The sequence below is a fragment of the Camelus bactrianus genome, chromosome 7 (genome assembly GCF_048773025.1).
Source record: "Camelus bactrianus isolate YW-2024 breed Bactrian camel chromosome 7, ASM4877302v1, whole genome shotgun sequence".
In the NCBI taxonomy this organism is placed as follows: domain Eukaryota; kingdom Metazoa; phylum Chordata; class Mammalia; order Artiodactyla; family Camelidae; genus Camelus; species Camelus bactrianus.
Window position 1 is genome coordinate 63,309,273 of NC_133545.1, and position 26,295 is coordinate 63,335,567.

The 26,295-nt window shown below is 37.0% G+C and overlaps 1 protein-coding gene across 12 annotated transcripts in view; it reads left to right on the forward strand.

The window, feature by feature from the left end:
- The window catches only part of MTERF1 (mitochondrial transcription termination factor 1), a 495,795-nt gene that overhangs the window by 209,236 nt on the left and 260,264 nt on the right, over nucleotides 1-26,295 (forward strand). For all 12 annotated transcript variants that reach the window (XR_012508240.1, XR_012508235.1, XR_012508230.1 and 9 more), the window contains one exon: nucleotides 16,514-16,634. The gene's annotated coding sequence lies outside the window, so the exon portion shown is untranslated. The remainder of the gene's footprint in view (nucleotides 1-16,513; nucleotides 16,635-26,295) is intronic.

Genomic DNA, 26,295 nt, shown 5'->3' on the forward strand with positions numbered 1-26,295 from the left:
TGGATTATAGTGTTCAACATCAGGTCACTCTTTTACTTGAAATTCTTTGTGAATATGGACAAGTCTGGAGCCACAGAAGCAGTGTAATCCTCAGCCCCGGGCTCTGCAGGCTGAGCCAGCTCTGCAGCTGTCTGGCTCCCTCCTCCAGGCATTAGATGTCATTCACCAAGGTGTCTTAGTCCTGTCCTGAGGACATAGTAGCTTTTTGCCCGTTGATAGGAAAGTCCGAGAGTGGAGAGCCTTGTGTTAGAGGATGCTCGGGGCTATGAGCTGCTGTTCTGTGTATTTAGCATGACTGCAGGGAGGGCAGCAGCTCTCTCCAGGTTCCCTGTAAGGCAATCAGGAATCCTAGTTGCTCACAGAGCAGAATTCTGCTTCTGATCAGTAGCTTCCTAACAAATGCGTAAGAACAGGACCTTAGCCTATTCCCACTGCCACTTTCATAATCTAATACATACATAGTGGAAACATTTTTAAAATAAAGGCTCTTTGCATAAAAGATTAAGAATTGGCTGATCATGAAGATGACATCCATTCTTTACTGTTTCTCAGGATCCTAGTGGAAGGTAGATTGTCCCAAACTAGAGTTCAGAAAATGGTGGAAATTTTGAATGTAGTGAGCCAGGCATACATTTCCCCTTGTAGCAAAAACAGATTCTATCTCTGGTAACTTCAGAGTTGTGAAATTCACCATACACTACTGCTTTATGGATAGAGAGGCAGAGAGAACTATTTTGAGAGAGGGGTGGAGAGAGAGAGAGAGAGACAGAGAGAAGAATCAGATATGCAGAGGAAAACAGAGGAACCAGGTAGAGAAATATACTTTCCAGCTTTGCGGTTTTGGATTCCAGCAATTTGTGAATATTTATTTCATCACTGCCCTTGTATTCCCAATATACTCTTCTATCATTATAGTAACTCCCCCTTTTTTGTCTTGGCTAGTTCAAGCAGGTTTCAGTTGTTTACAGTCCAAGGGTCTTAACAAATTATGGGTGTTTATTATGTTGGACCAAGCTTATTCTCACTATAATATAATTATAGCAATCTTTTTCCAATTCTCAGAAAAATGTAAATTAATGAATGATCTGCTTGATTTCATGTTTTTCTCTCATAAATTATTTCTCAAACCATTGGTACTTGTGACATCTTCCCTGGTCATGAACACTAGCAGATGACAAAATGGACAAACTGAGAAAAGTTAATAGGAAAACAGAGAAATTAGTCTCCTGTGTTTAGCACAAACTTGTTTTGCTAGACAGATGACAATAATGATTGTGTTGTGTATGTGTATTTATACACATGTCTATTTATATGTGCACATAAAATGTATATCTGTAACATAGTCATATTTTCTACTAGTAAAACAGATCCTAGTTATATGTTAGAATTAAACAGAACAATAGGGAGTTTGGCACCTGAACAGTTTGAGAACCACTGGTTTAGATTAACCTAAATCTCCCCTGTTTTCTTCATTCTCACCTCTCCCAGGCACTGGAGGGTCCCAGGCTGTGTCTCCCACCACTGTTTTATCCCCTGCAGTCCAATTTCTAGCCTTTCACAATGAGAACATCCTCATAACCCACCCTGGCCCTGCACACGCACAGGCATCTGTTGCATGTACAGCATAGAGCGCCAGGGCCTCCATGCATATTTAACTGGGAGAGGAGCTGTTCCTCCCAGAGACTTGGGGGTGGGAGGCAAGACCGTGAGTGCTGTGGTATAGATTTCTTAGAAGTTTGCTCAACCTTGGGTCAGTCCCTATGGAAAACGCTTACTCGTTAGATTACTTCTTTGTGTGGCTTAGAATCCAGTATTTGTTATTAGACTTATAGATGGAGATAGAGGTGTCTTATGAAATTTAATAAAACTTTTCCTATCAAATTAAACCTAGGGCTCAATTGTTAGATGCTTTTCATAAAATGTTTTTTAAACTTCCCATAAATGGTGTTCTGATAATAAAAGATAATTTTTATGTTTGTGGAATTCAAGACTAAGTTGATTTTTCTCTTGCTATTCATATATTTTAATGAAGAATTAAATGCTAATTATTGAATCTCTCTTTTCATGATCTCTGTTACTCATGTAGATACTGGCAAGCTTAATATTAATGAAGCTTAGTTTTCCATAAATAAGGAAATCTGGCAATTATAACTCTATTTGCTAAAATTTCAAAGGAGCCAGTTTTCCCTTGGGAAGGTAATTTATTTATTCATTCTAATTTAGCATTTAAAAAGCTGTTGTTTATTGAATCTTCCTCATAGTCCTTGTGGTTTGGAAAATCACATTGCTTCAAATGGAGTCCTTCTCTTTTACGTAGTATTTTTAGGTAGCAAAATCTTTGTCTTTAAGAGTATTTCCCCAAGTTCTTTGCTACCTTAGTATATTTGAGAATTTTACCTTTTTAGAGCTAATATGTTAGACAAACATGAAACATTTTTATAAAATCTCTCTACCAAGTGTTAATTCCTAGACATAAATTTATAGTGTATATTGTTTTGCTTTGCAGTTTTGTCTTTTTCCCCTCTGGTTCCCTGCTCTTTAACCTCTGCTTCTTCTAGGGCTTTCTCCTGGTGAAACTGTTCTTCTCCCTGGTGGCTCCTTCATGTCTAGAGGTTCTCAGTGGTGATGGGAGGATGAGGGATAAGAGGGGGGTCAATGGGCACTACTCAGGAAATCATTTCAAAATAGTCATGCCTGGACCCAGCCTCAGATATTTGATTCAGTTGGTCTGTGGTGATACTCAACATGTGTATTTTTAAAAAGCTCCCCAGGAGATTCTTGTATACTCCCCTGGTTTGGAATCACTTCTTTAGTGTCTGCTTCTGTCATTGGTATGTCCATCTAGTATCTTTTTTTTTCTTTCATTTTCTACAATTACAACTCACAGAACTATTCATACACAGATCTTATATAATTTGCATTCAGTATCTCTTAATTTCAATCCACTTTATATACCACATTCATGTTAATTTTCTTTAAAAAATGTTAGTTTTATTATAATTGCAAAGTAATAGCTGTCATAAAATTTTCAAAACTTGGAAGTATGAATATGACACATAAAGTAGAAATTACTTATAATCATGTCCCCAGACCTAACCAGATTTAATCAGGAAAACAGGAACCACTATGACTATTTAAAACAGAAGGAACTTAATGTAATACTTCATTATAGCAGCAATGGAAGAGGATGAGATGTTTACCAGGGCTCATGTAGTACTGGTGAGTGGTGACATCAGGAAGCTGCTAATGTTCCAAATTGGAGAAAGGGAGAGGCAGTGTTACCAGAACCTGATGGCCAGGAGGAGGTGGTAGGAAGAGCTACCAAGGAAGTGACTCAGCTGTTGCTGGGGAAGTCTGCGGAAAAGAAAGAGGGGAAGAAATACTCTGGCTTCTCCTTTCCACACTCTCTTCAATCTTGGGTGCCAAATCCAGCCAAATCCAGCCAATGGGATTAGCCCCACTATGATACAGAGCAGAGGAAATGCCAAAAATGGGTCTGAGGGCACATAGGCATTGCCACTATTTAAAGTTTGTCATAAGACTGCTTTTTTCAAAATATGGCTGTGATTACATGGCTGCTACATTAATAACTGGTCTTTGGCTTTGCATTAGTGCGCATGCAAAACCAAATTCCTAGACCTTCCCAAACATGATGTTTTTGAATCTTTGTAATCTTCTCTCTTCTTAAATATGCACCATGTTCATATATTCATGACACCTTCTCTCTCAAAAAGGCTTCCCTGACCCTGCCTTCTTTAACTTATATTTTCTTTTAGAGTCACTTAAAGTCTTATCTCCCACATGAAGTCTTTTCTAATCACGAGAGCTCTTTGTGAAAACTTCTTTTACAGAGCAATATTTTTGCTGCTCTCATTCTTTTGGCATATTACAGAATCTATTTTGCCATTAAATAGTGTTTTATTAAGTTTAAATAATGTAGTTTTAAGGTTTCTGTCCTATTTCTCCAACTAGATTTTAATATTCTTGAAGGCAAGAAATGTCCATATATCTTTTTGTATTTCAAGAACATAGATCAGGTCCCATAACATAGTGGATATTCTGTTAAGTTTACCTTCCTGTTCTGACTGGAAGCTGTGATCAGAAGAATTTTTGGAACTATTTGTTTTCAGGGATATAGAAAAGTCATTATATGTCTCTCAATAAAATTCTAGTACACAAATAGCCATAGGGAAATTATAAATAAATCAGTTTGGGAGGTTATGTTAATCACATTTGAAATAAGACTAATTAAAGCTGTGACCTAGCCCCACCGAAAGTTGACTCTAGGAGAAATCTGAACTATTAATACCTTATCTTATTGTAACTACCATGCAGCTACCACAGAGAAGAAAGAGATATAAACAAAATAAAATAACATTATATTTGGTCCCCAAATTTTGTTTTACATCATGCTCAGAATACAATAAAAATTATGACATGTGATAGAGGAAAGCGTGACATATGAACAAGAGAAAACAGCAAATGGACACAGACACACAGAGGACTCAATTTTAAAAATGAATCAATGAGAACTTAAAAAATATATATGAATGTATTAAAGAATTTATAGGGAATGTAGACATCAAGGTTGACAGGTAGAGTATTTTAGGAAAGAAATGAAAACTATTAAAAAAAAAAGAAGCAAATGGAAATTCTTGAACTGGAAAATTCAATGTATAAAATAAAAACTTTTATTGAGTATGCTAATAGCAACTGGACACTACATAACAAAGAATTAGTAAACTTCAAGACAAGTCCACAGAGATTACTCAAACTGAAATAGAGGGAGTAACAAAATTTAAACACAGAATAAAACGTCAGTAACCTGTGAGCAAATAACAAGAGGTTTAACATACATGTAATTAGAGTCCTGAATGGTAAGGAAAAATGGGACAGAAATATATTTAAATATATACTTGCTAAATTTTTTTTAAATAGCAAAATACCATAGACTGAATGGCTTAAACAACAGAAATTTATTTCTCATGGATCTGGAGGCTAGGAAGTACAAGATCAGGTGCCAGCCAATTCAGTTCCTGGTGAGAGTTCTCTTACTGGCTTGTAGGCAGCTGCCTTCTCACTTTGTCCTTACATATGTAGTCTTTTCTCCATGTGTGCACTCAGAGAGAGAGAGAGAAAGAGATCTTCCTTCTTCCTCCTATAAGACCATTAGTCCTATCAGATAAGAACCCTGCCCAAGACCTCATTTAACCTTAATTCCCTCCTAAAAGCCCTGTCTCCAAATACTATCACTTTGGGTGTTAGGGATTCAACATGTGAATTTCGGGGACCCAATTCAGTCCATAGCAGGTATGTATTCATCCAATGGGATGCTACTAGCAATAAAAAGGAAAAATTACTGACTTTCATAGACATTATGAAGTGAAAGAAGCCAGGTATTAAGGACTACACACTTTTGATTCCATTTAGACCGTGACAGGAACCAAAGTGTTGGTTGGGGGAGTAGGGCAGTTAATTGTTAAGGGGGCACTAGGGAAGTCTCTGGGTGATGGCAGTGCTATGTCTGATATGAGTGACAGTTACATGGTTGTGTATTTTGTCAGAACACATTGACTGTACACTTAAGATCTGTGTATTTCATTGCATGCAAGTTATATCTTAACAAAGAAAAGTCAACTAAAGGCAAATAACTAAGTTATATCTTAACAAACAACAGTATTTTCCCCTGGTGATTTTGATGTTCTCCTAGGTTAAGGAGCACTATTCTATGGAGAGTTTCCCATTTTAAATATTCTTTTAAATGATGTAGGAGTGAGGGGATTTCAGATCAACACACGTATATATTGTGTGCTTTCATATAATAGACTCTCCATTTCACAGATGCAAGTGAGAGGAAGGGACTTGTTCCAGGTCACATTACTAATCAATTAATTATGGGATGGGAATCACATTTCTGGCTTCCAAATTTAGACTATTTGGTATTAAAGAAAAAGATAGAATAGCACACTGGGTCAGTATAAAGAGGTTCAAGGTGCTAGAGCTTGCTGCTTCCTAGAAGGTCAGCCTAAACCTACATTTGAGTTGTGAGGAGCAATTCAGAACAGGCAGATCTTCTGTGGTGCTGAAAAAGGCTTGTGCGGACCGCAGAGACAGGGAATGTGATCTCAGCACGAGGAGTCTCCAATACCCCTCTCAATCCCATAACTCTGAGTATTTCTCTGAGACTTTCAAGTCTTTCCTTCCTTCCAGGGATGAGCTTTCCAAGCTTAACCTCTGAGGCACCAGATCTACCACTGGTATTTTCCTTTCTAAGGTTCTTTCAGTGGTTATTTCACCCCACATCTTTGAATTCTCTGGGGTCAGGAATCACAGCTCACACATCTAACACAATAGTCAGGCTGAATGTTTGTGTAATCACTGTCGATATTTAACAACAAAAAAAGAAACCATCCTCATTTCTGTCAGCAGCAGCTTCCAGTGTTATGCAAGCACTTTGACACAGCTTCACGTACTGCAGAATTAAATCTGCAACCACAAAAGAAAGAAGCTGATTTCTCATGGCCCTTTTGTAACTTCAGAAAGGTTTTGGGAAGTCTCTAAATTGAATTTAACTGTTGAGCACAGGCTGAACTTAAAACCTTCATCTGTTTTAAGTCATCCCCTCTCTCCCTCACGCTGCACACCCATACAGCGTCTGGATCCTAAGTGCTTTGGCTGAGGACACATGCTCTGTGTGAAAGGCCAAGGAATCTAAGAGGCTGAGATTACTTTACTGCCTGCATCACCACATTCCTTTTGTTTGAATTCACTCTGATGAAAACCACCGAGCAGTTGTAGAATGTCCTGTACAGAGCAGTGGGGTCCCATCAGGCCACAAAGGTGGGCGGAAAGAACACAGCCCCACAAGGAATGTTGGTGTTATTATTCAGGAAGGAAAACAGGAAGATGGTAAGAAAAACAGGTATGTCTCAACAGCAATATGCCAAAATTTTCCCATTGCAAAATGAGGGTATAATTGGCATCTACCTTGAATCTAAACCCCCTGGTAATTTATTTTTTATTTGTGTCCTGGCATTGGGTATGACAATTACCTCACTGGTACTCGGTGCACATTCCTGAACGCAAGGGAAGATCAAATGTTAATTAGGAAAACTGTTGTAACAAGCCACTGATATTTGAGGGGATGTTTGAGACAAGGCGAGTTCATTTCTTGCTCATATCACAGTCCAATGAGGGTAAGGAAGGAAAGGGGTGGAAGACATGGGAGGTTTAGGGGCTGGTTCTAGCAGTGCTTACAATCACTGCCCACCTTCCTTTGGCTGTAACTCAGTCCTATGACTTCAACCAACTTCAGAGGAGCTGGAAAGTGTGGTCTAGTTTTAGGCTTACAAGAAAAAAGATAGGGGCTTTCATGAACCCATACCCTTGTCTCTGCCACATTATGTAACAGTAGATGGCAATAATATGAATTCTATCCTTACTAAGATACTTAGGTATCTACTGACAAGTGGGAAAAAGAGTATGTTCCATTGTAATATTCCCAGGTGCTATTGGTGTGGCTTCTGGGGGTGTTAGCAACAATAAGCCCCAAATCTCCTACTTCAAAATGAGGGTATATTTGGCATCTACCATGAAGCCAGACCATCTGGCAATTAATTTTTTTCTTTGTTTCCTGCATGGACTGGCACCCTCTAATTGCAGACCATGGCGTGGTCACTCTTGTACCATCTTCATGATCAATATATTTTTGAACCTACAATCTGACTCCTGGTATTCATAGTTGGTATAATGGTTGCACAGAACAGTTTTTCTCTGCAGTACTAAAATCATACATATTTTGAGGGCTATGCAAAGCCTTTAGCTGATCAAGGACAAGACACAGGGCTCCATTTCAGGACATCTAAATTATTGTTTTATTGCTCCACTTTCTAATATTATACCACTAAGCAGAATTATTAGTCAATATATCCCATTGTATTTTAAAATAGAAGACAGTAAATGTCAGTCAGAAAATAACGTCTTCAAATTTCTGTTTCACTAGTTAGAAGGTAGCAGTTCCAAAACTGAGTCTGAAGCACATGTTTGGAACGAGGCCTCAGCATGTGCAGGTGGTAGGAGGCAGAGAGGAGTGTGTGTCCAGATCTGGAACTCAAGGCAGGGAAGGGAGACATGGCGGGAGCCCATAGCAGCATGGGAGAAGCTTGAGGCCTCAGGTGTCCCTGGAAAAGATGGAAGTAGGGAGTAAATTCTCAAAGAAGAGTTCTTAAGTGCTATTTTAGATGTCTTGGGGCAGATATCACAGGCATTTCCAAGTGGACGACCTCCCTTGGTTTCAGTGCATTGTCTGGGTTAAGGACTAGTGAATTTCTTACACCCAGCCCTCAACCAGGTTCCCATGACTGAACAGGCACCTAAAATCTATAGACACTGTTTTAGGCCATGCCTCGGTCATACCGTCTTGACGTTTCCTTGGAGATTCTTTATCAAAGACCTGACATGGAGCTGGAGGATTAGAGTAGTTACACTGGTTATAAGTAGAAATCCGGGCCATCGTCTCTTTCTGCCAGAGCTGTCACTCCCAGGAAAGTCACAATTTCATTTCCTAATGAGATAAAGCATTATATTCCAAGGGCATTTTTAGTTCTCACTGCTCTGTATGGTATACTATGGCAATGATTGAATAACTGTGAGGGGTCCTGGCCTGCACATTCCCATGTGGTTAATTGCAACAGCATGTGGCAGAAGTCTGTACTGAGTATGTAATCTGATGCCACTAATATGATGGTGTCAGGTGCATAAAATGCTCCAGATAGTTGGGTTTTTTTTTCCTGCTACACTAGGAGTTTGGAAACTTGCCCAGTAGTTTTTGAGAGCAGGGGAAAATTCTCTTTTTGCCATTAAAGCCCTTTGAACCTCTTGCAAATAAAAGCCCCTCTAATACAGGCCTGTATGAGAGAGTGCTTCTCTGTACCCATGTCATGTGCTTTGTACTTCATGTAGGGAGGGGGAGGAGAGAGAAGGATACAAGGAAAGTTGCCTAGAAGCCCCACACATAGAGACGATGAGGATAGAAGTGTGACTGAGGGAAGAGAGCAGAAGAGAGGAAAAGATAGTAGGCCTCGAGAGCAGAGAGGAGAGAGGATCACGGAGAGAGACTATGAGTAAAGGGCTAAGTGTGTATCATGTAAGAAATGTAAAAATCACCCAATAAATATGAGGACCCAAAAGTGATTCCCTTATCAGATGCCTCAGGTTAGACCAAAAAGTAGATATCATCATGACCAGTGGGTAGATCACATAACCTCTCTCAGTCTCAGTTTCCTCATATGTAAAATGGGGACACTAATAGTATCTACCTAATAGAATTGTTGTGAGATTTCAAAGTGACAATATACATAAAGCTTAGCATGGAACCCATCATAGAGTGAGAGCTCAGTATAGTTTAGTGGTGATGATGGTGATGGCAAAGATATCAGAAGACACTGAAGATGATACCGGAATAATTAAGCCAATGAATTTCATTTCAAACTAATGACATGCATTTAAATGAAGCAAGAGTTAATCATATTTCAAAAATACTGGGATAGTTTCAGCCCCACAGAAGAGCTATATGGTAGCAACTGTTTATTGGCAGATTTTCCATCTCGCTTTCATTCCCACAATCCCCAAACATATGGCCAAAGGAGGAAGTAAAAGCTAGGAGAAATGCTAGCACCTGTGTATGGGGGTGACCTACAGTTACAGTGCTGGAGGAAACATGAAGAAATCATCTCCTATGGAGAATTCTCTTTAAACATTCAGGACAGGTGAGTGTCTATCCTGTTCTTAAGGACTTCTAAAGTTGTGGCTTTTCTTAACAGTTGGGTTCAGGGTCTAATTGTCTAGATGTTTAACTTAAACACCATTTCAATCTGGTTCTGATCTCCCTGGCGATGTACAACATCTGGAGTTCTATAAAATAACCCATGACCCATACAGTTGGAAGATAGGAATAACATCCATACTGTAACCTAGTTGTGCTAAATCAGACTTAGCATGGATTCCTAAAGGTGAGCTTAAGGTCAGGTGTCATCTGCCTTCAATCAGGGATGTTTGTGGGGAAAATGAGAAGTGTGTCATGCCACAATGCAGTCCAGATGTCTGAAGAATCTCCAGGGAAGAGAATCAAGAGGCAATAATGCAAACCAGGTGTAGTTCAAGGTGACTTATGTGGGCAGTTCTGGATTGGCCCATTCTGACAGCAAAATAGCTAGAAAAGAGTGGAAGTTTCATAGTGGAAGTTCAATCTGGACAGTCCCTTCGAGACTCTTTCAGGGTACATGCTTTGATCCACGGTAGAGCTGAATGTGAATCCAGCTATGACAGGGCCTGCTGTTGCTTCCATCAACTCCTCCAGAGTCCTCTTTGGCAGGCCTTCCTCACCTCTGTGGATCTCCACTAGACTCTCCCTTGTGTCCCCATCCACCTCTTAAGTCAAGGGGAACAAATCTGAACTATGGGCTATAATTAGAGTCTGAATCAATGATGCTTGCAGCCCATGGTGTTACATGCCGCTTGTCATATACCATGCGATTCCTGATAATCCATCCTACGACAGTCCTCCTCCAAACAAACAAAGCAAGAGCACACTTTTCCTGATTCGTATGCATAGTGTGTTCCAACATGTGAATCTTTTCTGTTTAATTAGTTGAATCTCTTTCTTATGTTTTAGTTGTATAGTTTAGTTGTAGAGTCAGAGTAAACATGTGATTCTTTCTTTTAAATGTTAAAATAAAGACTTTTGTATAGAAAAAAACCCCAGTAAAACCAGAGTTCTTAAGCATATAACTTGTACCTGGCTAAGGAAACAGAAACCACATATATTTTATTTCTCCATTGCCTTAAACAGTGCTAACACCATAGGTGAGTGGCAAATGCTTGTTTAGCACATGAATGAATAAGGCAGGGAAAGCATCCATCTTTTTGCTTATACTGAGTTTTATTTCAGATCCTAGACCAGGGGCTGTAATTCACCAATATGCTTACACACAGCTGCATGCGATACCCTTGGTTTTCCTGGTACCATCTGCTGGCCAGGTCATCCCCTGAAGGCTGAAAAACACAGAACAAAAGAAGCATTGGGAAAAGGAGAAAGGAGGTGTGGAAAGTGGACAGGAAGAGGTGTTTAAGTGAAATGGTGTACATTAGCAGATGTCACAGAGATTTATTTCTTTTTCTATGGGGATTTACTCTAGTGACCAAACTCTGCTTTAGGGATTCCCCCCTCCCCCAAAATGCTTGAGATATTTATCATTTGCTATGGGGACTGCTTTGTTGACAAAACTTCCCTTCTTTTTGGATTTTTGATTCAGGTTTTAGACTTGAGATATTAAGAGGAACAACATCTTGACATTGAGGGGAGAGTATAAAGCTTAGAGTGGAGGAGGGAGTTGTCAAAATAATTTTTCTAGGTACCTTTCTCAAAAGCATCATTTCTCCCACATCTCACTCCTGGAGCAACCACATCAAGGGAGTGAAAGGAGTGAAGGCCTCAGACACTCCATACAGCAGGGAAATGTGGAAGATGTGAGCTCCTGCCATGTGTTCTAGGCCACATTTTGAAACCAATGCTGAGACAACAGGTCCTGCATGTTCCTGGGGGAGCATCCTCAGTGGTAAGGCTCTGAGGGTTGCCAACCAGCAGGGAAGTCCTACTATGAACTATACTCTTAGGGAAAAATAAATCCTTACTGATTAATTCCAGTCCACCACTCCTTTCCCAGTCAGAGATGTAAATTTTTCTCAAAAATGTTTTTGAAGACGGGGAGTTCTTGGAAGGGTTTAAAAGAAGGCAGTCCTTTAAAAAAATGTTTTTGGTCATGTGCCTATTTATTTTACAAATAATTATGCCATATATGTGCTTTTATGACACTTTTGTTTAAGTACCATACATAGAAATATAGATAGAAATTATCATTAACCTTAAACTAGTAGAAAATCAAGGGACAGAAAGGAAGGTCATTGGGAAATGACTTTCCCAAGTCATTTTCTTTTAGTAAAATTAAAGTCAGTGAGTTAGTAAACAAGTGTTTATAGAGATTTCACATGGAGTAACAGAAATCTGAATTCTGTCCTCCAATAAAATGTATATTCAGTTTAGTTAAGGTACTGCTAACTGCTATAGCAGACAAACCCCGCAATTTCATTGGCTTTCAAAAGAAACATTTTCTTTGCTCATATAATAGTCCATTGTGGATATTACTAGTTAATAGAGCAGAGGGGTAGAGGCATAGTTGCTCCACTGTGATTCAGGGACCCAGGCCCAGCAGCTGTGCCATCTTCAGCATGTGCCTTCCAGGGACACCCCAGACAACAATACAAGCCAATGGATGGGGAAAGAGAACGTGTGAAGTCATATCTGCTTCTGACACATAACACGCTGCTCATATGCCACTTATGAGCATAGATCACAGGGCCCCACCCAAAAGGGCATAGGGCTGAGAATGTAGTCCCTGGCCTGGAAGCCACTCCTAGCCAAAACTCTCTACCCTGGAAGAGGGAGCTTGAACCCACTGGGAGATGGTTAGGCAATTTTTCCATGAGAAGAATTATGAAATGTGTTGAAGTGGAGGAATCAATGAAGTCAAGTTTATAAAGTCATTTTAGAGTTCTGGCTCTGCTGCCCACCAGCTGGATGATTTAGTCTCTTTGATCTACAGTTTCCTCATCTACAAAGTCACGACAACAGCTCACAGAATTGCAGTGAGGACTAAATGCAACACTGCATGTGAAGGTCTTTGTGAACGAGAAAGGGTTGCTTGGTGCTCCTGCAGCTGTGGCTAAGCAGAGTTGATTTTTTTAAATTAGATTTACTATATTTTTCTGAAGGCTTACTATTCAAGTCACTGGTTAATTCAAGACCAAAGAAAAATATATGTTTCTTAAGCTTATATTGTATTTCTTAATTATTATGTGAGGAAAAGATAGTGCTTTTTAAAAGTGTAATTTGGAAATTTGAGTTTAGGGTAATGGAAAGAAAGCCTGGTTTCTAATTGCAACTCTGACCCCAGCCAGCTGACTGACCGCAATCTGGTCACTTCATCTGTCTGGGCTCTCATTCCAGAGGCAAAAAGAGAGTGGTTAGCTAAATGGTCCTTTCCCGATCAGGAATGAGATATTCCAGGGAGGAAACTCATCTAAGTGACTCAGCTACATTATCAGATTACGATCATGAGGAGGTCACTGGAGAAGTAACACCCAACTTATATAAATTTAGGGGTAACATTTTCACAATTTGAGCGAAAAACAGTTCATTTTCTAGCCTCTTGCTGGAGTGACTTTATTACTACATTTAGACAGGACAAATGTTTCAAAACTTTGTTGTATTATTTGCCTCCAAATTCTCTCTCTCCTCTTGCCTTTATGTTTTTCTTCTGGAGCTAATATGGGGACAGTGTGTAAACCATTGATATGACTCGGTAGACATGATTTCAATGGTGAGTGAGCATGAAAATTTTGACCAAAAAAATCTCTTTATAAGTTAGATATAATGATTTGGAAAGGAAGATTTAGACCAGACAGACATCTTGGGTGATTGAACTGATTTCCATGTTAAGAAATAAATATTCACACGTTTAGTTTTTTTCTCTAGACACTGATACAAAACTTTGGGTTCAGAGGTTAACACTTGTGGCAGCTCCCTGGTCCTAGCAGACACTGAATAGTTGATGAGAATAGTGAAATATGTCAACAATTAACAATTACTAGTGATACTTTATTTTAGTTCCTGCTTTTCTAAACTATTAACTGCGACCATCTAATTATTTAAAATGTTTTATTCATTACATGCATAATCATTCTTATTAAACTAGCAGTATAGCCTCGGCTTAGTGTCATAGCCCCTCTGACCCTCAGTTTCTTGATCTGTAAAATGGGGATCATTTTTTTCTTTTCTTTTGGAGTTATTGTACAATTGTACAAATTAGAGACAATGTATGTAAAACACCTGGCACAGGGTCTGGCACATGGAAGAGGGTCAATAAATAGCAACTATTAACTACTTTTGTTACAAAATCAATCATCACCTACCTTGTGCTTTCCATACTGTACTAAGTAATGAAGATTAAAAGAGAGGTAAGAAATGGTCCTTATTTGTAAGGATGTAAATACCAGTTAGAGTGACAGGACAGGCTAATCAAAATAAAAGCTGGCATTTGCCAAGTGCCAAACCACTCTCAGTAATGATGCCCTGGTTGTAGGGACAGCCACTGTGACTGTCAGATGTTTCATAATGTATACATCATATTTAAATACAACCATTACCCAAATTTGTATTTCTGGATGGCCCTTGTATTTACAAAAAGTTTTGTTGATGCTTTGTAATATGTACTATGGTAATAAAGGAGGATCAGTCAGTTTTTCAGAGTGAGAATTGAGATGAAAAAAGCCCAATGTTTTTGTAGGGTTGTGCATGAGGGGCTTTGCAGAGGGAAGATCAGCAGTCAGATGTGTTGATCCCTATGCTTGTGTTCATCTCTCTATGTCCCATTAGAGTTCAGAGGAGTAAGATTCGCTTAAGAACTGAGTCTTATTTTTCTGTCTCTTAAAATTCATTACATTTATTCTAAAAAGATTGATGGCTCAAATGAACACTGGAAACTGCCTCCACCTTTCATCTCCTTGAAATCATGCCAGAAAAAGCCTCCAGCATGCTCAACTCTAGTTTACCTTTTCTAAAGTTTCTTCCTCCCTGGATGATGGTAGTGAGAATCATCACTTGTTAAAACACAGATGACTCCAAAAATTTCTGCACTTCAAAGTGAATCCGTTATTCACCTGAGTGTTTAACTGTGTCAATGTGCTCTCATTATCAGATTTAGTTGAATAATTCAACAAGGAAATGTGCCCAGTGCACACATTATACAGATGTGTTTGCCAAAGTTATCTTGGCTTGTGGGAGAGAGCAAGCCTCTGATACCCTGAGTTATTTAGAAAGGCCATCATAGACATCACCATAAGGTGGAGGAGATAGATATCCACCATACTATGTGAATACCAAAATTCGTCCCTGATTCCCCATCATCACATTGATAGGATGCTGCCTTTGTGCTTGAGTTATATAAATGAACAGCTAGTCATGAGGAAATTGTACTCCTCCTCCCACTAGATGGGATGTTATTCTGGGCCAATATAAAGCCTGTGAGAGTGACTGTACTCTAAGATAAAGTAAGAGGCCTTGCATATGTGAAGACCTTGCTAGGTTCTTGACCTGTTAGTAGAAACCTTTTGAAATATTTCTGACCTAACAGAAACATGCAGATATATTTCCACTGCATCCACCCAAGTGTGGTTGCAAAAACTATACAGTACAGACTACTTTTCTTTGCTAATTCATATGCAGACTTGATTAAACTGGAGAATCAGATGTATAATTTGAATCAAATCTACTATGAATCACATAAAATATAGAACATGCAAGAATAATTTACTACAAGATTACTGTATTAGTCAGCATTTTGCTGCAACAATGCTATATAACAAATTTCTCCCCAAATCTCAGTTGACTTAGAACAACAAACATTGGTTTCTTGCTCATAGGTCTGTGGATAGGGTTATGGCTCAGCTGGATTTTGTTGGGCTGGGTTTGGCTGGCTTGGCACCAGGTTGTGAATTAGATTCAGGTCTGTTCCATATGTCTCCTTATTCTGGGGTTCAGAATGAAGAAACTGTGGTGCCCTGGGACAATATCTCTTCATGGGGGATTGCAGGAATGTGACAGGACCAACCAAAACACACCTACACATTTCAAGTCTGGTTGAGTGTAGTGCACATGTCTCCTCTCATGTTTCATTGGCCAAAGCAAGTCACCTGGCCAAACTCCAAGCTAGTGACATTGGGAAGTGTCTCTGCTAAAAATATGTCTCAGCTGAGGAGGGAAGGAAAAATGGTGAAGCAATAATATAATTTACCACATCTGTTACTGTAAGCCGCTGAATGAAGTTCAGGCCATTTGTACCACAGAGAAATCAAATCAATCAGAATCAATTGGGTATTTTTTTTAAATGTTAGGTCAAGATATTTTTAATTCCCTTTAAATCATTATGACATATGATTTCCGTTCCATTGAATCAACAGGTTTCAGTACTTCAGGGGTTGAATATATATCTTCTCTAACAATAAAGTTATTGCTCAGCCTCAAATTAGGCTTTTTGAGCCTCTAATAAAACAGTAATTTTGAAGATGAGGCTTATGCAGTAGAGAAAACAGATTTCAAATTCCAAAATTCACTTTTATATATAAAAAATAGAGCTTAGGAATCTAAATGTCAGTTTTCACTGTAAGATGCACGTAAGGGCTTATGATAAGACAAAAAGAAAGTTCCTAAGTACCCTGGAAGAAGTAACTGCCTCTGGGTTTTAATTATAGGAGAAATATGAGAGAGAAGAGATTGGATCATGAATAAGAGGACTGTTACAAGAGAAAAAAGACAAAGACATAAAGTTCTATTTAAACTTTCTGAGCATCATGGCCTAATTGTACATCTCTAAGGTCTCCCTTTGCTTATCTTTCTTAGGACTAGTGCGGATATTAGGAGGGAAGAGCCGTGACCCTCCTAGAAGTTCAAGTATGTGGTCAGGACCATATTAATTCCATCTCTGGACTATCAGGCTTCTGCAGAATCAGGCTGCTATAAGGTGAGTTTCATGGGTTGATGAATATTTTCTATTTAGCATTTGGAATAAAAATGTCAATTTTAGGCTTTCCAGTTTGAGTAGTTGAACAACCAATCATATGCTTTTATATATAAATATATATTTTTAATTGAAGTATAGTCATTTACAATGTGTCAGTTTCTGGTGTATAGCATAATATCCAAGTTACACATATTTATAGAAACAGAGAGTAGATCAGTGATTGCCAGGATCTAGGGAGAGGGGAGAGAATGTAAGTGAGTACTTGTGGGTGTGGGGTTTTTGGATGGAAATATTCTGGAATTAGAATTGCACAAGTGTCTAAATATCCTAAAATCCTCTGAATTGTATACTTTAAAAGGGTGAATTTTATGGAATGAGAATTATATATGAATATAAATAAATAAATAAATTGTAGAACTATAAGGATAAGTTGAGAAACTCACAGTTATAAAGGGAAACCCTAGCTCACTTTCTTCAGAGATGACAGGTCAAGAAGACAAATAATAGGTAAGAAGAAAGAGGATTACAATGATATAATCAACAAGCTTGAGCTGATTCATTTCTGTTTCACTTAGTGTCCCTCAAAACAGAAAATGTACATTTTTCTCAAACACATTCAGGCTCATTCGTACTCTTTCATTAATACAAGATTAACTAACTGTGTATTAGTATAGATAAGAAACACAAGCCACATTCACTGATGACAATGAAGTAAAATTAGAAATTAATTAATTAACTGATACGTAAATTATCTGTACCTTGAAAAAAGACTTCTTCTAATAACTCCTGGGTTCAAGAAAATAAAAATTAAGCTACAAAATATGTTGTAAATAAACAGCAGCAAATATTTTATATAAAATCTTACGGGATGCAGCCAAAGAGAGAGTCAAGAGACAATTTAAAGTCTTAAATATGATTTTTTTTAGGATATAAGAAATAATTAAAATAAATGGACTAAATTTTAAACTTAAAAAAAAGAAAAGAGGAGAAAGGAATTAATAAAGATAAGAGAAGATGTTAAAGAAACAGAAAACAAATAAATAGCAAAAATAATCACAAAATAAGACCCCATTATATGAAAACACTCAGAGAGAAACATCAAAAGATAGACATTGACAGGTATCAAAGAAAAAGAGATACCCCAAATAATAAGATTAGGAACAAAAATGAAACATACACAAGGGAATAAAGTATTATAAAAAGGAACACCAGTAAAAACCGGGAAATATCAGATGATACAGACACATTTTAGGAAAATGTAAATTACCAAATTTGGCTTAGTAGGAGACTTGAACAGACCAATGCCAGAAAATAAATCCAATGGTAGTTATTGATCTGTCTCTATAAATGTGACTGTTGTCAACTCTTCAAACAACAGGTACAGGCAATTCTTGTTATTTGTGGCAATTATGCTCTATAAAGTCACTGTTAACACTGAATTAGTGAATACTGAATTATTGCTCCTAGGAGAAATACAAGGTTAGTCCTCTGAGCCTTTGGCAACAACATTTTCACCAGCTGGTCAATACAGAACTTACTTTTAAGTATATTTCTGTTTAAAGATATTTTATTTAACAGATATTGTTGATACATTAACATTGAACTCATGACCGACTGCACAAAAACTTATGCCTGAATAAAATTTATTTCAAACACAGATTTTTCTCCATAAGGCATGTCATAACCTTCTTTGTGCTTAGGAATGTTAGACAGAATCCCAGCACTATACTTGGGAGCCATTTTAAACTGCAAAATCACCAACAAAAAGCACAAAAACACATGGCACTAAGTAGACCATGAAAAAGATACTTGATCACAGAGGGAGAGCTGAAGCAAGAAGGCAGAGCATCGCCTTGCTTGACTTCCCCTGGGAATGTGTGTGGAGGGTGACTCAAATTTTTTCCCTCTTTGCATTTGTTTACAAATGACCATAAAAGTGCTGCAACTATTCACTCTGGGGTTACAAATCAATTTTAGCTGGTAGGCAAATTCACAAATACAGAATGCACAAATAATGAGGATCCACTGTAATTTCTAATGTATCAAATTGCTCTAAGACATAGAAAAATATGAGGAATTAGGGCACTCAGTTTAACCCTGATGCCAAATTAAGCTGAGGACCACACAAGAAAATAAAATTATAGGCCCATTCTTTTATAAACAAAGAATCCAAAATGTTATAAAAATATTAGCAAACTGAATCCAGCAGGAGATTGCAACAAGATACTTGAGAATATACTTACCTGAGGAATTCAAGGATGATTCAAAACTAGAAAGTACATTGGTATATTAATCAACTCTTTAGGAGAATAAAACATTATTAACTCAATCATTGCAGAAAAAACGTTTGAGAATATTTAACATCCAATCATAATGAAACATTTTCTACAAGTTTCTCAGCAAACCAGGACTCACTGCAACACTTGGCCACCAGCCTGAGGATGAAGTCAACATAGGAGGATAACAAAGCAAAGAGACTTTCACTAAAGCAGAACTAGAACGTGACACTGTACCTGCTGCCACCCTGTCTTGGAACTTCCTGGCATGTAAAATAATACAATCTTGTATCATTTATGTTAATTTAATCATGTATCTCAGTTACTTCCTGACTTTTATGAAAAGTAAGACCTCAAACAGTCAATGATTTCAGATGATATGATTACCTACCTAAAAAGGAGAAAAAAAAAAGAATTTAATGCCATAATTATTGGAACCAATAAGAAGGTTTAATAAAGTGGCCAGATACAGGAATGGTGTCTAATAATCAATAGCTTGAATATCATTGTAAAGTTGGAGTAGACAAAAACTTTTAAACTCATTACAAAAGGCAGTACCATAAAGAAAAATGATAAATTAGACTATATCAAAATGGACCATTAAGAGAGTCCTCAGTGGGAGAAGCTATTGGCAATACATACATCTGACAAAGGACTCATATCCAAGATATATTAAAAAAAAACAACTCCTATAAAGCAATAAGAAAAAGATAGACAACACAAAAGAAAAATGAGCAAAGGACTTAAACAGTCACCTTACAAATAATATCCAAGTGGTCAATACATAATTAGAGAGGTACCTGTCTTCATTAGCATCAGAGAAGGGCAAAACTGAAGCCAGGGTGTGATAGTACTACACAATACTACAATAAATGACTAGAAATGGTACAGAATACCGAGTGTCAACAGGGATGCAGAATAACTGGAACTCTGGAATACTGACAGGTTATGTACTAAATTAAAGTGGAACTCTCATACACTGCTGGTGGAACTATAAATTGGTTCAACCACTGTAGACATCTGTTTGGCAGTACCTATTAAATTTATGATCAAGCTATTCCATTCCTTTGTGTGTAACCACCAAAAATATATAAATAAGTTAAAATGTACAAAATGTGTTCAAGAATGTTCATAGGAGTACTATTTGCAATAGCTCCAAACTACCCAGTTCCCATAAAAATAGGGTGGATAACTAAAGTGTGGTATATTAGCAAAAAAAAAATCTATTCAGAAATATGAATGTCAATTATACACAATAAAGATGAATTTTGCAAACGTTATGTGGGATGAAAGAAGCCAGGCACAAGAGATTTCATTATGTCTGAGTCCATTTATATGAAATTCAAAAATGGGCAGACTTATTCCACGGTGTTAGAAGCTAGGGTAGCAGTTACTCTTCGGGTGGAGTCAGTAATGGGAAGATAACACAAAGGAGGCATCTTTTTACAACCTGGGGACTGTCTTGAGTTTGTGAAACTGTATTGTGCTATATGCTTCACTGCAGATAAATTTTTCTTCAATAAATTCATTCTGCGAAAGACTACTGTGAAAAAACAAAACAAAACAAAATTTTCCTATGCATGATCAAGAACCAGTTAATCAATGTGTTAAAAGAAAATATTCCATTCAAAACAAGAATAAATAGTGCAATGCACCTGGTAACAAACCTCCAAGAAACTTTATAGATGCCTTTGGAAACAATAAAGAATTTTTTAGTGAATAAAGATATATACTATGTTCATAGGTGAGAAGACTCCCTGTAGTTCAGTTACTCAGGCATGTCTGCGTATCAGGCACTGGAATGTGTTTGAGGAAATGTTTCTGACTATGAAAGTGTAAAAAATGTAGTGAAAGGAGATAAAAACAAGCAAAAAAAAAAAAAATTACAAACAGGAAGCTCTTCTTCCAATAGTGTAAGTTGGAAGTATTCTCCGGCCAGAGAAAGCCAGATCATTTTTGTCTTGATTTGTAGGGACCCACATCTAGGAGGAAGTCTGTAATTTCTCTCTAGATAGCTATGAGACATTACAGATTGTCATTTTTTCCCTCCTTGAATTCATTATGCAATGTCATGTCACTGTTTGTCATAAAACAAATCTAAATTACAGTTAACACGCCAAAGAGGAAGGCATCCTTCACACACAAAAATGGGAAAGGTCTGTCACTCAGCTAAATGGCGAGGAAAACTAGAAGAGGCAGCATAGTGGATGAGGGAAAAAGACAAAGTCATTTTCTCTGAGAACAAAGCTAGTGAGAACCAGGATGCAGGGCTAAGAAATGTCGGGGGTCACGTGGAGCTGGATTTCTGCTGAAAATTTTGAATGTTTTGCAAACACAGACAAGTCCTTACATTATTCTTGTATTTTTTTAATTTGGAATTTTTGAAAAACCCAATGAGTAGCATCTTATATTGCAGAAAATAATGGAAAGAGTACTGTCAGTTCCTCTGTTCTTTGTTCTGTGATGGGGCAGAACATTCTCAAGTTTAATCCTCATAAAGATGATCCATATTTTGTACTAAGGTTGGGAATAAAAAGACAAAAGAAGTCTCTTCTTGCTTTTCCATTGCCAGTTAAGTCCATGTTTAATGATCTGATTCACATTTTATGACTTGAGTTTTTCCATACCAAACTTACTCATGACTTTGAGATGATTTAAGTTTCCTTATATTAGAACAAAGACAAAGCTCCAGAGGGAAAAATGTGTTTGGAAGTTTTAGTCCTATAACATTTTTATCCTTGAAACTAATCTAATGCAAAATGGGATTTCCAACAATGTGAAAAAAAAGCAAGCATGCTAAGAGTCCTAAAGATCCTCAGATTGTCAAAAAGGGAAAATTCCTTTCTTTCCCCCAGAGGATTGATCATCTTGAAATGCCTGCTCCAAATACTGGTAGCAGTGAAATAATCAGTCACCTGAAATAGTGCTGCTAAATGCTAGGGTATGTTTACTTTCTCCTTAAAGCCAAAGTTACCCAACTGTAAATCACATCAAAGACAACCTAGGGCAGTAGCTAAATATTCTGATTAAAAAATTCTTCAAAAGTCTACATACAATAATTTTGTTGAAATTTGCCTGTTATATGCATGCAATATTTTGTTGGCTTTAAATAATTTCCTCTCTATTTTCTTTTCTTCATCAGCTTGTTTCAGAGAATTTATGTTTTAAAAAATAGTAACTGAAGAATTCTATCCCAAATCACATGTCCAATTATTTCCTCATAACAGCAGTTATTTATTTTTCATTAAATTTTTTTCATTAAATTTTAACTAAAGTTTACTCAAGTAGTATATATTCATTGGGGAAATTTACAAATACAAATAAACAGAAATTTAAAATAAACATAATATCAAAAGTGGTCAACAAAAGATAGTCATAGTGGACATTTTACCATGATCTATTCAGATGCTTTTCTCTTCGTGTGAATGTGTGTATATGAGGTATTTTGGTGGGATCTATCTATACATATCTACATTTTTCAGTTGGCCTTTTCCTTTTTAAACTGATACAATATTGATAATCTTTCCGTGTGAGTATATATACTTTTACATTAGTTTTAATGGTTTTATTTCATGCTTCATAGTCCCTGGACTCATTTTCATTTTCATTCAACTTGTATATTCTTATTTCCCATCTAATTTCTTCTTTGACCCATTGGTTGTTCAAGAATATGTTGTTTAATTTTTACATATTTGTGAGTTACAGTTCTATTATTGATTTCTAGTTTCATTTAATTGTGATCTGAAGAAGATACTTTGTATAATTTCAATCTTTAAAATTTGTTGAGTCTCATTTTGTGGCCTAATATATGATCTACCCTGGAAAATGTTCCAAGTGTACTTGAGAAGAATATGCGTTCTGCTGTTGTTGGGTGGAATGTTCTATATATGTCTGTTGGGTCTAGTTGATTTATAGTATTGTTTCAGTTCTCTATTTCCTTATTAATTTTCTGTCTAGTTGTTATACTCATTATTCAAAGTGGGATATAATAGTCTTTAACTATTAGTATAGAACTTCATATTTCTCCCTTCAATTCTGTCAGTTTTTGCTTCATATATTTTAGGGTTCTTTTGTTAGGTGTGTATATGTTTATAATTTTTAAATCTTCTTGATGTATTGACCCTTTTGTCCATATATAATATCCTTCTTTATCTCTTATAACTTTAACCTAAAATCTATTTTATCTGTTATCAGTATAGCAACCCCAATGCTCTTTTGGTTACTATTTGCATGGAATATATTTTTTCTACCCTTTCACTTTCAACTTATTTGTGTCTTTGTGTTAAAGTGAGTGAGTCCCTTGAAGACAGCATATAGTTGGATCATTTTTTTAAAAATCCATTCTGCCAAACTCTATATTTTAATTGGAGCACTTAATAATCTATTGGCACTTAAGGTAATTAATCTTTGAGAATAAAGTCCGTTTTGTTTCCACCAGCACCAGGAATTCATACCAGGGTTGTGGGCTGCTGCCCTTAAGACTGCCATTGTGCTAGAGGGGGTTGAGTGGGATAAAGGTAAGTTACAACACCAGGAAGTTCTCCTATTGGGTTTCAGTTAACCCTTCCTTGATTAAACACTTACTTGACTGCTGTAAATCTAATTATTTTCTATAGTTCTCACAAAGTTGATTATGACATTTTTAGCCAGGCTTTTTATGGTTTCTCTTGAGGGATGGGCCCACGGAGTTTCCTACTCTGCCATTTTCACTGGCATTCTTTCCATTCTTTTCAAATATCATCTCCCATTATATCTTGTTTTAACTGTAATTTATTTAAAAAATATTGTATTTGTAGATATTTATGATGCTTTAAATTTGGATCTATTGTAAATAACACTATGGTGAACATTTTTATAGCCAGAGTTTATATAGCTTATTTCCTCAGGATAATTCCTATATAAGGAATGATGCATTTTAGGAATAAAAGGATGTAAATTTAGGGTTTTATTAGATAGATGACAGTTGTCATAACATTAGAAAAGGGGGGGAAAACCCAGATCCCTTGTACTAGTATACCAGGAGTCAAATCTTAACACCTGTTAGGATTTTGTGATGAAGGGCTTAAATGAATTAATATTTATTCAGTTGCACTCTGTTTGGCTCTCCCACTAAAATAGCCAGTTTTCAAATGTGAATTGCTGTGCATATATCAGGCCTCTAGTGCTCTAGTGTCAGTTGAAGTTGTGCATGAAACGCCAAAGGCCCTGTTGTACACTAAAGATATGACAGAGGGTCGAACCCAATTCCTTTGACTTGGAGGTTATTTCCATTAACTCCAGACAATTTCTAATATAAATGTGATTCCCAACCGTCCAGAGGCAAGTAGCCTAAATGACCAGATCATTCATCTGCAGAGTACCAACAGGACTCAGGAGCCATTGAAAAACTAAAATGTTTTAAAGCTTGGGGTGACCTGTGTCTATAAAGTTACCCTTCTAAATAGTTTGTGCTTAAACTATTAATACAGTACCTGTAGCAAACCTGTAGAATGTGTTTGATAAGTTCAATAAACCCCTCTTTCTCATCTAGCAACCCACCCATGAGTCCCTTCAACCTCTCTTTCCTGCTAGCAATGATGCGCGCCATACCTAATTCTATCTATAAAGCAAAACCATTTTGTCACTCATATTTTATTCTATACTTAGTAACTCTAATCATATAGTAGTCTCTCTCTTTTTATTATATTGCAGCTATTTGTATTTTATTCCTCTCTCCTTGTTCTTACCTGAGAAAAACCAATCACAAACATAATTTGAATTGGAAGACATCCCTATGGCTGTCTGTGCTTGAATTTTGACACTCAGGATCCATTATATTCTTCCATTTTATTACTTTAACATGATATAATTTATCTTTTAGTTGATTTTAACAAAATGGAGAATATTTGTGACTAGGAAGTCAAAGTGGAAGAAAAGTATATTCCTGTCTTCTAAGTATTGGGTGAGATCTGGGATTTTACATCCTATTTCTAGTCAAAAACACCTTGAAACCAATGGGAATTCTGCAGATGGAAAGACTCAGATATGCTGGGCAAATATTACCCAAGGGAGACTTTTAGCTGCTGGTGATATGGAGACCTTTTGCAAACCTGCAAAATCCTTCTACTCCAGGATTCAGTGTTGTACTGCTTAAACTCCAAATACTGAGGACCAAAGTATTTCAAGACCAAGTTTCAAATTCCAGAAGAGGGTTATAGTCTAGAGGGTTTTTTTTTTTTTTTTTTTTTTTTTGGTGGGATTAAAGCAGTTGTCTTTTACATTAATTTCTTGTTATTTTTTTTTTCCTTAAAGAGAATTGATACAGAGACAAATTCTAAGGTAGGAATAGGACATGACCATCAGTTTTGTAAGGTTCTGACTAGCACTTGTTTGCATCCTTCCTTCCACTTCTTCTAACTCATACTTGACCATTAGCATCAAAATCAAGTTTTTTTTTCAAGAACATTCTGTGTGAGAATGGATGGTTATGCCTCCCAAGAGAAGGAAGGCATCATTTACCCAAACAGCCAACATTTGTACTGCTATTTATTACCCTATTCATTATTTGTGAATTGCTCTGTATACATCAGGAACTAGATTGCATGGTGATGGAAGAGGTGTGTATTATTTTCAAAGAATAAATGTTATATCAGAATTTTAGGATCAGCACCGTTTCTTCCAGCTTCCATGGAACTATCCAAGGCTATATCTCACACTACAAACAGTTACAAGTGAATTCAGTGAAAATAAGCATGCATAAATCTTGAATTCATTCAGATTGTACCCTGTGTAACTGTTAAAATTTGTTTTAATTTTCACTTTTCATTCAGTTATTTTGAAAACAGTTTTACTTCAGCTTTGGTCTGAAATGTGGAAGCCAACTGGCTTAGATGTGCTGATTGAGAGTGAAAGCATCTTATTCATGTGTAAAAATCTCTCTTCTATTGGATCAGGTGTTCTAGCAAATAATTACTTAATGAAGTATGCACTTACTGATAATTTTTATGGGTAACAGTTAAGAAAGGTTTACAGTATCTTCCCTTTATTCTCAGTTTCTGGTAGGGGTACCAGAATTTTCAAGGAAGGTTTGTAGAATCAGAGCTCAACCAGAAAAAGGAAGCACTTCAAGTCCTCCCAGGAAAGGGTATTCTTGCTTATCCAGGAAATTTCAAAATTTGGCTCTTTGCATTTATACCAAAACATTACAGAGATCTTTGTGTGGCTCATTCATCTTCAATAGTAACATTAAGATTTACTGACTGGACTAGCCAGAAGCAGTAGAAAGAAGTTGCCCACAATTCTGTTCAGCATTTTTGCCGTGGACCAAATGTCAAGTTAGAAAAATTGTCAGTTGTGAAGTTGCAGCATGCTTTCTCCTTACAAGTAAAGCCCAGAATGACATTTTA